At 35.4% G+C, this 12,421-nt stretch overlaps 1 protein-coding gene across 2 annotated transcripts in view; it reads left to right on the top strand.

The window, feature by feature from the left end:
* Positions 1–12,421, top strand: part of superdeath (Suppressor of ER stress-induced death) — an 87,312-nt gene that overhangs the window by 2,363 nt on the left and 72,528 nt on the right. The gene's annotated exons all lie outside the window — the stretch shown is intronic.

Raw genomic sequence — 12,421 nt, forward strand, 5'->3', positions numbered from 1 at the left:
ATCATCATGACGAAAGATGAATTATGTGTCTTTGGGAATGCTTTGCGGCTGTAGAGGGAATTTAAATGAGAGGAAGAAATGAATATGAGTATAGGAAACCCTTATTGTAGGAGGATGGATAGAGGAAGGTTAACTGCGTAGCAAACGTCCTTAAGATGATTTTCTCACGAAAAACTCGCTAAAGATCCGATAATTGTTAACGCTGGTTAAAAAGGAGCTTTATGAGTATTAGTGACACTAAACTAAACACATATAGTAAATCTCAATCATTTTACTTAAAAATTAACTGAATTTAAACGAGGCGTATAACGTTAAGTATGTGTACACTTTCGTACATCAGACCAATGTGCTAAAATTCAATAATATCGAATAAATTTTCACCTTTCTCATGCTAAAAAACGCTAACTAGTAGTAATCCCTGCTTTGAAAAATGAGACTTACCGTACTTTACGTAAAAGGTGAAGAAATGTATGTTAACCTTGATAGTTATTTTTTTACGTGGTCGTAAAAAATAATGTTCCCTGTCAAAATTCCCAGTTAAAATGTTTCCTGACAAAATTGTCCTAGTTAATAGTCGCACAGTGATCTCAAATAACATAATATGTACAAATAAATTTGTTAAGAGGTTAGGTTAGGAACATTTCGGAATGGAAAATTGTTAAAAAAGTGATAGCATGCCTAATTCCTGATAAAATATTAGTCATTCAGAATATATCGTAAACACGTGTTCTTTTCCTAATACATTTCATGACAGAATGACACAGTATCAGTTTTTGTATGAACACATGTTCATACAACATTTCGTTCCGCTGTCCTCATAAACAAACATTTTTACAGATAAAATTATTACCACACGGAGAAAACTTTCTTAGTGAATTGACAGATTTTCTAACAAACTATCACTATGAGGTATGAGGATGTCGAAAAACGTGTTCATAAAAAATTAAATATTTTCTCATTTCGTCATTATATTTATCAGGATAAGTGCTGCTGCATCAACACATGTTCCGATATAATCTGAATGAACTAATATTGTATTAGGAAATGGCCTGCCATCAAGTTTTTAACAAGATTTTAATAAAATAATTACTTAGATCATTTTTTTTAGTAGATAGGAGACAAAAAAATAAAGTGGAAGAAAGGGTGTACGTACCCTTCAGTGTATCTAGAACTCAACGTAGTGTGTCAAATGATGGGATTATTATAATATTAACATATTCCTCGTGTGACAATTCGGTACATCTGTCCCTTTTCACATAGGGTCATTGAATCTATCTAAACCCCTGTAAATGAGATCCAAGTCATGACCCTCGGAACCGTTCAATCATAACAATGAAAACGTGATTGTAAAATCACAGCGATATTACAGTATTATTACAATAATATCGCCACGAGAGTCCATTCAATTTTAAATTACGAAAGGGACGTAGGGTTGAAGTCGCGCAATAAATTAAATAAACAGAAACGTGCTACAAATTTATGAAAAGAGATTTTTAAATTTCTGTGCAAATTCCAAAGTAATATTTTATTCGGGCACCTATTTCCATTTCACTTTTTTGAATTTGCTCAGTTATTCATTCGGTTTTGTCCGAATTTCCACACTCTTCTTTCAGAATAATTGAAATGGTGTTTTGTTTGTACATTGTTGGCCGTTAAATAGATTTTTACAAGCTCCGTAGCTCATTGTGTAAATGACATTTCAAGCTGAAAAGGTGTGTGTTGACCTTAAAATTGTTTTGACTTTCGCTTTCAAGTGGTGTAATTGGGAAATTATTTCAAAAGTGGAAAAAGGTAAGGAGATTTCGTATTATAAACGCGTTGTTAGACGTAGAAATGTAGAAAGTTCTATTGTCGTCAGCGAGTTTGGAACATAACCTCGCGATTAACGGAACTTCCGAATCCGTAAATCGGTGTTCAGTTGTTGCTGACAGTGAATTTATTGCGAGAATAATTTTTACAAAAGATTCGCACGGAGCTCGCGGTGTAACGACGGGGAGTAGTCATCGGCGAGGTTAGGTTGGGTTTTAATTTGTTTTTATTTTAAGTGGGTTCCACAAACAATACGTCAAACATTAGAACAAACATTTTTGTTTTCATCCATATTTCGTCTCTTCCCTTTGCTGAAACATTGGGGCGCGGTAGGCGTGGACATATAGATACATTTTATCATAATTTTGTAGATGTTTGATGAGAAAGACGTTTGTGCTTTCAGTGTTTCGCTGTCAAAGAGGAAGACGTTCTTGTATTTATAACGATAGCAGAAATTATTGCACCAGGGAGGAAACACAAATTTCGGGTTCGACCGTACCTTCGAAATTTTAATTTATATCAGGAGTTGAAAATAGAAGAAGAAGAATTTTAGGTAATTTCTTCCTCGTCTCGTATTATTCATTCGTCCAGATATTAAAAAAAAAACAACATGATGAAGTGACGTCATTTCACCAGAAATGCGACTTGGTGTCACATTACAATTTTTCTCAAGTGGAGATCCACATACAATCCTGATTTACCACTTGATTATCTCGAAACAGCAGCTGTCAAAATTGTTCCGGAAGTTTTTGGGCCCTCTACGATAGACTATGATATATTTTAATTAGCTAACTATGTTTTATGGAATAATATATTAAAACATTATTTTTACGAGACGTCATGTCAATTGACCCCCTTTTAGCGCAAATGTGACAAATTATGGTACAGTAGGTAACTACCCAACATTGTTAAAACCACCCCATTTTTAGGGGATGAAAACGTGTTTGTGTTTAATATAATCTGATGATTCTCAATCTGTTTCCAACTCAAAGTACGTACAAAAAAGTATTATAAAATTGGGTAAGGTATCTACCTACATTCATAAAAGATTTTCCTCAACATTATGTGTTCCATTTTTAATTTGTCAAAACAAAAGCAAACGAGTTGGTTTTGACAGAGGGATTTATTGGAGGGAAGATGTAAATAGTGTGGCTAGTGAATAATTTTAAAACCATTGAGCTGATTTATGAACTTTCAACAATGGCAGGCCCGTGAAAGTCATTACCTACCTATGCCAAAACGATTTTCTGGAAAAAATTATTTTAATAAGCCTTTATCAGCCGTTTTGGCTGATAGAGTACATAGGTACCCATTAAAATACAAACTTACAATAAACACTAACTTAGTACTTTACCCAATAACGTTACAGTGTACATAGACGCGTTGCATATATCTCAAAGTGGCAAGCAAAAAGTACGTCAATCGTAGTGCTTTCGATTTCGTAGTTTTATCAATAAACTTTCACGCGCCGCGTAAATACACGCTATTTACTTATTAATAATATAATTGTTTCCTGTCCGAAGAATTTATGCGTCGATAAAGAAAATACAAGGCCGACGAATTCATTGCTGTCGCTAAGAAAACTTCACTATTTAAAATAGTCTCACTGTTTAATATTAATATTTTTGCGGTAATACAACACACAAATCAACAATAATGACCAGTATTAACAACAATCACTGCCATTTTCAACTGTCATTGCTCTATTATGGCAGGGCATTGACTTAATCATTTGACACCTCAAAAACCGCAAGGCGCCCAAACTTGTACCTGGTCGGCCATTCGACGCAACATTTAATTACGAAAACGCGGTCCTATCGTTTATTTCGTTCAAACACACATATTTTTTAATGTCTTTCTTTGTCATACATGAAGAACGTTTGAATTAAGAATTTACTAGAAACATAGAGAGTTTTTTACTTTCACATCTTATCTTAATTTTGTGAGACAATAACAAGTCCAGATATATTGTTACGTCATTGACTTTACCCCTTTTGTCACGAATTAAGAGTTTAAAGTACCGACGTGTCAGTAAAATAAATTCCTCATTGTAAAATTTGTTCCGAATCTCTGAGAAAAAAGAATGCCTTTTAAAACAGGGAATTTTAAAAACTTTTTAATAGCAGTATCATACAAATCATTATATTTTAATGATTTGTATTTTAGGGCACAAGCAAAACCCTTTTCTATTAGAAAGAATTTAAAACGGTCTTTTGATGAGAATTACACGATTTTGAAGAGTATGAAAATTTCTACTTTATTTTTTAACCAGTTTGAAAAATGTGAAGAAAACTATGTAACAATTTTTTTCGTTTGATATATTTACAATTTTGTAGGTGGGTATGTTACCGCCGCCCAGGAACCATTAATTGGAAAACCAACACATCCGCCATAGGTCACCTTAAGTGGTGCGCTACGTTGAAGAATTAGCAGGGGTGCCAGAGTTCATGGAAATGACACTGTCCAAGTCTTGGTGGCAAATGCGTCTGCACACCAACTGCGTGGCGGGCCGGATCGGATGAGGTCGATTGCGAAGACCCTTTAACCTCTCCGGCCAGACTCTCTTAACCCATCGCCTTGCACTGGGAGGGATGGATACATACGTTCATCACTCCCAGATGCACTGACCGATTCTTATCCACCCCTCTTACCAGAACTGCCTCTCCTTCCTTTTATTAAAAATACCTTCCTAAAAGCATCCCCAAAGATGACACAGACCCTCAGGGCCTCCTGTATGGAGTTTATGTAAAAAATATTATTTTATCCGTCTATATTTATGGGATTCAAATCAAATTAAAATTAGAACGGGACGGAATCGCGCCACCCGAACACTTTCTCGCTCACACCTATTACGCAGTAAAATATCATATTATATAAAATCTGCTATAAAATGTATTTTTCGGCAAGTGTTTTCTCATTTTCATTAATTTACAGTTTCAAGGTTTTTACTGAGACTTCTATCATTCATTTGAGTGTTTCGTTGAATTCAATTAAATTGTTTAAGAAAACACGGCTTTGTGGCATTTGTCATTTAAATGAAACACTGTTTTACAATGCGCATATTAAATCTTTTATTTTTCTTCTATGTTATTTATACCAATACAAATTCGGAGTTCTCCGTTGTAATTCTAAGTGATTTGCATGCCGCCTGTCTTCCTGAAACACGAAGCTGTCGTGTGAATTGACGTAATATGTATCACGTAATTAATTAAATCATCAAACATACTAATTTCGATTGTCCGTGCTGTGCGTTAGTCATGCGTGATATCTGGTTCAATGCTATGTGGTTACTAGTGTTAACACACAATCCCAACAGTGCAGAACCAATGCGCAAACAATACAGGGAAAATTTCATTAGTCGAAGGGAATAGAGGAAGAGACTATAATTAATTTATTTTTATTTATTAATTTTAAGTGAGCTCACATCGTCGTGTGTGCAAATACTTTTAGAAACATACATACATGAAAAAATGAACATTATTTCGCAAACATAATATAACTAACTAACTAACTAAACATCAAGCAGTTTCCCCGCATTGGTAGGCAGAAAGGACGGACCGCCAAATAAATCGGTCTTGGCACACACTTCTTGATTCTTTTACTCTTCTATTATTCTGACTCTTGACATGGCCCGACTCGAGTATCTAATTCATTTGTCTTCCTCGGGCGTCCCCGACTTCTGCTACCATTCGCATGTGCATCATATATCCTCCTTACACTCCTATCTTCGCTCATTCGCTCTACATGCCCAAACCATCTAAGCGTCCCTTTCTTAATCTTACTCATTACGCTTACATCGGCCTTGCACTCTTTGCGGATCTCCACATTTCTCACACGATCAAACATGGTTTTACCACACATACGCCTCAGGGATCTCATTTCAACAGCATTTAATCTACTTTTATCCTTTCTTTGCCAGTTCCATGCCTCACTTCCATACATCAGGGTAGGTTTAGTAGGGCAGGGTAGGTATATTTAAATATTTTAAATTGAAGTACCTATATTCAATCACACACAAATCATCAATATTTCAGGAAGACATACTTTTTTTAATTAATTATATTTAAATCTCAGTCATTTTATTATATGGGCCTTGTGATTTCTGGGATCTTGATTTCATCCTTATTGGATTTTTAATGTGCTTTGCATTATTCGTCCCGTGTCCGTGTATCTGGTGATGGTAATATATTCTTCTTTTCAGTTCCTTAGACATCATCCCTGTGTTAATTTTAAGTATAAAATAAATACATTGGCGAATGCAAAATCAGGTGTGTTTGGTTTGAAAATTTGTTCGATTAAAAATGTTTTAGGTGCTTAAATTAAATTCTGCGAGTAGAACACATCTTGGCCGCAACAATCTTTGGCAATAATTATTAAATATTTTTTTATTGTCTTTTTATAAGCCCAGAAAAAAATAAGTATCTGGCCATACAAACCGCTTTATAGATCAGAATCTACTTACGAAGCCCTTTTAGGCTATGGTTTTTTTTCTATAACGTAGCTAATTAAGTTCTATAGAAAATGATCGTAAAATGTTTAAATATTTTTCAGCTTGAACTTCCGCAAAACAAAATAAAAGCCACTTTTCGGCGATCGGGAATTTAAACCTTATCACCATCTTCATAAGGAGAGTTATTATTAGCGGCCCGATTCAAAAGCAATGGATTTTGATAGGGTTTTCACTATCATTTAAAGAATTTCTTCCAGAAGGTTTATATGTATATAAAACATGCATATTATACAGGGTGTATCGGCACGTACCCGACAAACTTTAACCAGCTGTTCCTTAGCATATTTGGAGTAAAAAATCTTATGTGCACTTTGCTGTCCGGTAACGTTTTTTTTAATAAAAATAATATTATTCATATTTTCACCACATGTCACCACTGTTTTATCCTTTGTCAAAGTTTGAAAACCCATCTGGCAATATTTTATACGAATTCCGTTGAATAATGCACGTGTGTACCTATATTGGCGCACTTTTACAATGACAACGAAATGGCACGGCACCATTCGTCTCATTTTTAACTATTATTATTTAGTGTGTGCGAAAGAGCGAAGACGCTTTTCGACATACTTGCTTATAACAGCTGTTTAACACGAAAACCAATGCCAATGATGTAGTGTGGAAATTTTATTTTTTTTTGTTTTTAATTGAAAAAAAATGCTACCGGACAGCAAAGTGACCATAAGATTTTTTACTCCAAATGTGCTAAGGAATAGCTGGTTAAAGTTTGTCGGGTTAGTGCTGATACACCCTGTATTTATAGAAAGTAGAGAAAAGTCGATGTTTTGTAATAAGTCGTAAACATATATTTTCGGATGCTTACATTGATAATGCTGACTAAACATTATGAGGTAAATCAAATTAATGTAGTACCTACCGAATTGTATATCTTAAAAAGGCCTACAGAAAGTCCACTGTGGTTTATGTCTATCTGCTAAGGATAATCCCCAGCAACACCGGGTCCACGTCAGCTAGTAAAAAGTATAAATAAAGTCGCCATCCGCGTCTGTCTGTTGGTGCCCTTAGTTCTCCTAAACGCAACGGATTTTGATATGGTTTTCACTATCATTAAGAGAATTTCTTCCGGAAGGTTTATACATACGTGTAATATACGTAAATTATATTTATAAAAAATAGAGAAATGTCGCTTTTTATTCTAGAATTCACAACCTCTAAACATTACTCCAAATCATTCACAATCCCGAACAACGACGGTTATACGTCAGTTTGCTTCACCGTTATAAAGTTTAGCTCCTCTAACATTTCTTTGCATTTTTTTCATTTTCTCTTCATTGCAGAGAAAAATAATTCTTGAACATTAATCTTGCAATTTGGGAGGCGTGTATAAGGGTATCGCCGCCGCGGGAACCATTTATTGGATAACCGACACCTCTGCCACTGGTCACCATTGGTTTGCTATCTAATTGGTGGTCGGATTTCTTTCGCCCTTGCTACATATCCTGCTCAATGGAGCCGTTATAACCGTAAAAAACATATCATTGGTGGCTGATAATTGATTAATTCGTAGTTGTAACTCATCCGCTAAAAATATACCTTTGTATGTCTCCAAAGATTGTGTTTAGGAATACTTACGGCCGTTGTTCCCAACATTTTGAACGATCAATCTCAGGGTGCGATCAGCCAAGTGATTTATTCAGTAACGTTCGATTCGCCTGTTTCCAAAAATCTTTACTGTTGATTATCATAAGTGGCCATGCCCACTTTCATAGACAATAAAATGACATCAAAGTTAAAACTTTCAACGCTAAATTAACATTGACGAATTAATTATTGTATTTATTATTAATGTATATATTTTTTTAAGTTCTGTAATACGTAAAAAGATATTTTATATTTAAGCGTATGAAATATGTTAAAAATAAAGAATTAGCTTGACTTTAATGCCACCGTGCCTTGGGCTCGCAAATATGTTTCACTCTGTTGACACTTTTTATAAGTAGTCATTTACTGAGGCAAGTAGTAAGCACTTAAGGTTAAACGCAACGCTCGTTGTATTCTACGTGTTCACAGATGGCGTTAATTAATTAATTTGAACAAAATTCGCTTTTGCAAGGTATTGCTTTACAGTATTAAGACAAATCATTTGTTTGCGCCCGTATATACGCAATATGAATATGAATCAACAGTTTTGTTCGTTTAAAGACTTAATTCTTTCGAGAAAGACACACAAATACAATATTTTACCGATGATTCAATCCAATATTGTATTTGTATGCCTTTCTCGATAGAATTGAGTTTTTATATGGACAAAACTATTTATTCATATTCATATTGCGTATATGAGGGCGCAAACAAAGAATTTGTCTTAATACTGTAAAGCAATACCTTGCAAAAGCGAATTTTGATCAAATTAATTAATTAACGCCATCTGTGAACACGTAGAATACAACGAGCGTTGCGTTTAACCTTAATCCAGTAGTTTGGCTTCCTTAAATTGGTTGATAACTCAGTTGTCACTTTTCCGTTGGAAAGAGCATAGTTGTGCGTTTGAGCAGTGTTGAGCCAAAATTTCGGCTCAGTAGTTGATCAGTAGGATTGGGAAGAACGGCCGTTAGGATCTCGTCTCAAAGTGAGGGTATTTAAAAGGAATTGAATTTGAGGGGAATTTTGACCTCCTGCGTATTATATTACGAAATGGATTAAAACTTCCGTGTAAAATGTGTACCATGCTAATTCACTGAGTGTACACGGAGAGAAATGAATATTGCAATCCTCTTCAAATTATTGGTATTTCGGTTGATAGCGGGAATACAAGCCGTTTTACTTTTAGTAAATTCTTAATATATCGGAACACGTGTTCATGCACGTACATTTGCCTTGATAATACATAATAACGAAATGCAAAAATATTAAGATTTTCATTAACATGTGTTCCGACATCGTGTTAATATATTCGTCATTTACTAAAAGTTTAACGGGAAACATATTACTTCATTTATTAAGGCCTGCAAATCCCGTTTTTATCCGGATTATGAATAATTTTAAGAGAATCTTAATAAATTAATAATACTCATTTTTTATCTGTGTAGCGAAGTCCGGTTTTGACTCGACCACATTGCATTTCGCCTGTCTGTTAATTTGTTGTGTGTTCCGTTTCCACTCAATCCTGTCAAGACGATAGCCGTATCTGAGATAACCTTTTTATTCCGCCATAGCGCATGAATTTAGTGACTGTTGCGAGCTGTCAAGTCTACTATTCACACAACTACTACACAGTTATATTATTTTTATAATAGATACAGTTCAAAAAGGTTATTTTGTTTTACGAATTGTGTAGATACGCATTACACGCTGTGTACTTCGAATGTTGGCAATTTGGTTGTAAAGTGTACTTAGTTACCAAATCGGCGTAGTAACTACGCTGAGAACGTCTGGATTATTCCAAACACCTCGCTAATATGACTACGATGGAGTTGCGAACACTAAACTTTGCCGTAATTCATTTCGTAATGGAAAGAGTTACGCCTCAATTATCGTGATTATGCAAATAGATATTTCAGGGTAAAAACGCACTACAAAATTCTCCATAATTTTAGCACAGTTTTAAAATACATTTATTTGATTTTGTCTTCTTGGAAGAAAGAACAAATAAACGAATGAATTAATTAATTAGATAGAATCATGGAAATGTAAATGAACCCACTTACCGACATCTGATTGATCTGAAACTCATCAAATAGACTCGATATCTATGACAAAGCATTCTGCCAACTTTTGGTGGCACTGACGCATACATACGCATTTCTCTGAAATTGAATGACATTATGAATATTTACAGCAGTTAATCACCGAAATGCATCTCGGTGCCATCCAATTAGGATTTGGGTTAAGTGACAGCGCGGTTTAGTCTCTCTGCGGAGGAAGATTCATTCCTCAGTCAAACCAAAAAAGTAAGCGTAAAATATTTTATAGTAAAAAAAACATTGTTTTTTACAGGTTGACATTGTGCCAAAAATATCTTCGCTTCGTTTCTATCGATTTCTTATTTCTTGTCTATCTGCGAGTTACGACTTTTCAATTTTAGTTCAACTATGAACTCTCTACTTGTAAGCATATTGTGAACCCTCTTCCAACAAAGCTGTACAAGATAGTAATTAGAAGTCTTCGTTAATTTTTTTCGCTCAATAAAATTTGATCAATTAAACCTGAAACTTTAGAATGCTGAAAGATGTAAACAGGCTATATTCAAACAGGTACATATCCTGTGGTATCTTAGTTTGAGTTCATTTATTAAAACACGTTTCCGTGATTCTTTTTACACAATTTGAGCGGTTGATTATGCGTAAACGAAATTCTAAATGTTCGTATTTCTTTCCTACGAAAATTCGACACGTTGCCGGTTGTTTCTTATTAAAAACTAGCTGTACCCCACCTGTTCGAGGAACGAACAAGGGTTGGGATAGCCGTATTTTGAAGGGCTATTCCACACAGATAAAGCATGGATAAAGCCTATGGCTTATGAAAGGCGTATGCGATAACACAATTTGTAAGGTTAATTCACAGTCAGCTTACCGGGTGGCGAACGAAATCTGCATCTCGAGAATCATCTGTCAGCACTGGAACGGTGATCGTTGTACGGTAGCACTCGTTATGTTGAATTGGATTGCGATAGTTGCGATAGAATACGTTTAAGGGATTATTCCGATAAATAATCGGCGAGAGTGCACACATTGGTTTGGACAAGACGAATGTTTCGATGCGATTGTACGGCTCAAGGCACTCCGTGATTATAGTTGACGTGTGTGAATTCAAACTGTACAGTTAAAATTCTGTCCCAATCACTGCAGTCAGCACCGCTAACACCTAACCGAAATCTAAGTGGATAGTACTCACATTTGTTTCGTATATTAACTACCTTTTTTTTTTAAATACAGTGTCATCCAGCTTCAGAAAAAAATGCGTGTATGCGCGTGTGTGTCCATGGTGCCATCAATTGACAGAGTGCATTGTCATTGACAAGAGAGCTCGATCGAATGTCGGGAAGTGGGTTCATTTCCACATCCATGATTCTACAGGCTTTTCCAATAAGAGGTGTTATTTTGAATAGCCCGCTATTTCGGTAGATGTCACTTTTGAAGCTGTCATTTTGTGACATTTGACAAGTAGAAACTACGCCATTAATAAAAATGAAACGATACACGCTTCAACAACGCATTGAAATTATTAAAATTCACTTGAGTGAATCAAATGCAAATCATCTTGAGTAATGAAGTCCATAATCACCTCGGTGGCTTCGTCAACAAGCAAAATTGTCGCATATGGGGCTCGGAAAACCCAAGAGTTATCGTTGAAAGGTCTCTCTATTCTCAACGTGTGACTGTTTGGTGCGGTTTATGGTCCGGCGAAGTCATTGGATCTTACTTTTTCGAAAATGAGGCTGGATCAGCAGTTACGGAGAATGGATTGCGCTATCGAGAGATGATTAATGATTTTTATGGCAGGAATTAGATAGTATTGATCTGGACAACGTTTACTTTCAACAAGACGGCGCTACGTGCCACACAAGCAACAAAACCATTGATCTTTTCGATTGAATATCAAAATAACACCTATTATTGGAAAACTTTGTATTTCAATCATCAATTAATTTATTCGTTCATTCAATCAAGAAATATACAATTGAAGTTCAAATAGAAAAAGTAATAAGTATGCCTTTGTCCATTCAGCGCTGCAAAATGAGATCAACCTTACCTAGCTCTTGAGAATCAGGTCTTGTCTAGATAAACGGATGCTGTGGTATTCAGATCGTTCTGTCTTAACTAGGTGAGTTCATGGACGGCACTTTTGACTTATTTTGTCCCTAGGGTGGCTGACACTTGATCCTTCATGTGACTATATCTAATCCTACTGATGAGAGCTCTCAAACCTCTCACTCTGTAACACGTGTCGTTTATAAGAATAAGGGAGATACTACAATCGAGCTATCAGCAATACGCCTTTATTATTATTGACGCAATTGAATAGGCTATGATAAGTGGCTTATTGCCGCCGGGAACTACCTCGTTCTGGATTTGACGAGACCATTAACACGAACATTTCATTATTTATTGGCGTTGACTTTTTTTTCATTCGATTAGGGAGCCG

This window comes from Hesperophylax consimilis, chromosome 6, assembly GCF_061612785.1.
Source record: "Hesperophylax consimilis isolate HC1 chromosome 6, BYU_Hcon_1.0, whole genome shotgun sequence".
NCBI lineage: Eukaryota > Metazoa > Arthropoda > Insecta > Trichoptera > Limnephilidae > Hesperophylax > Hesperophylax consimilis.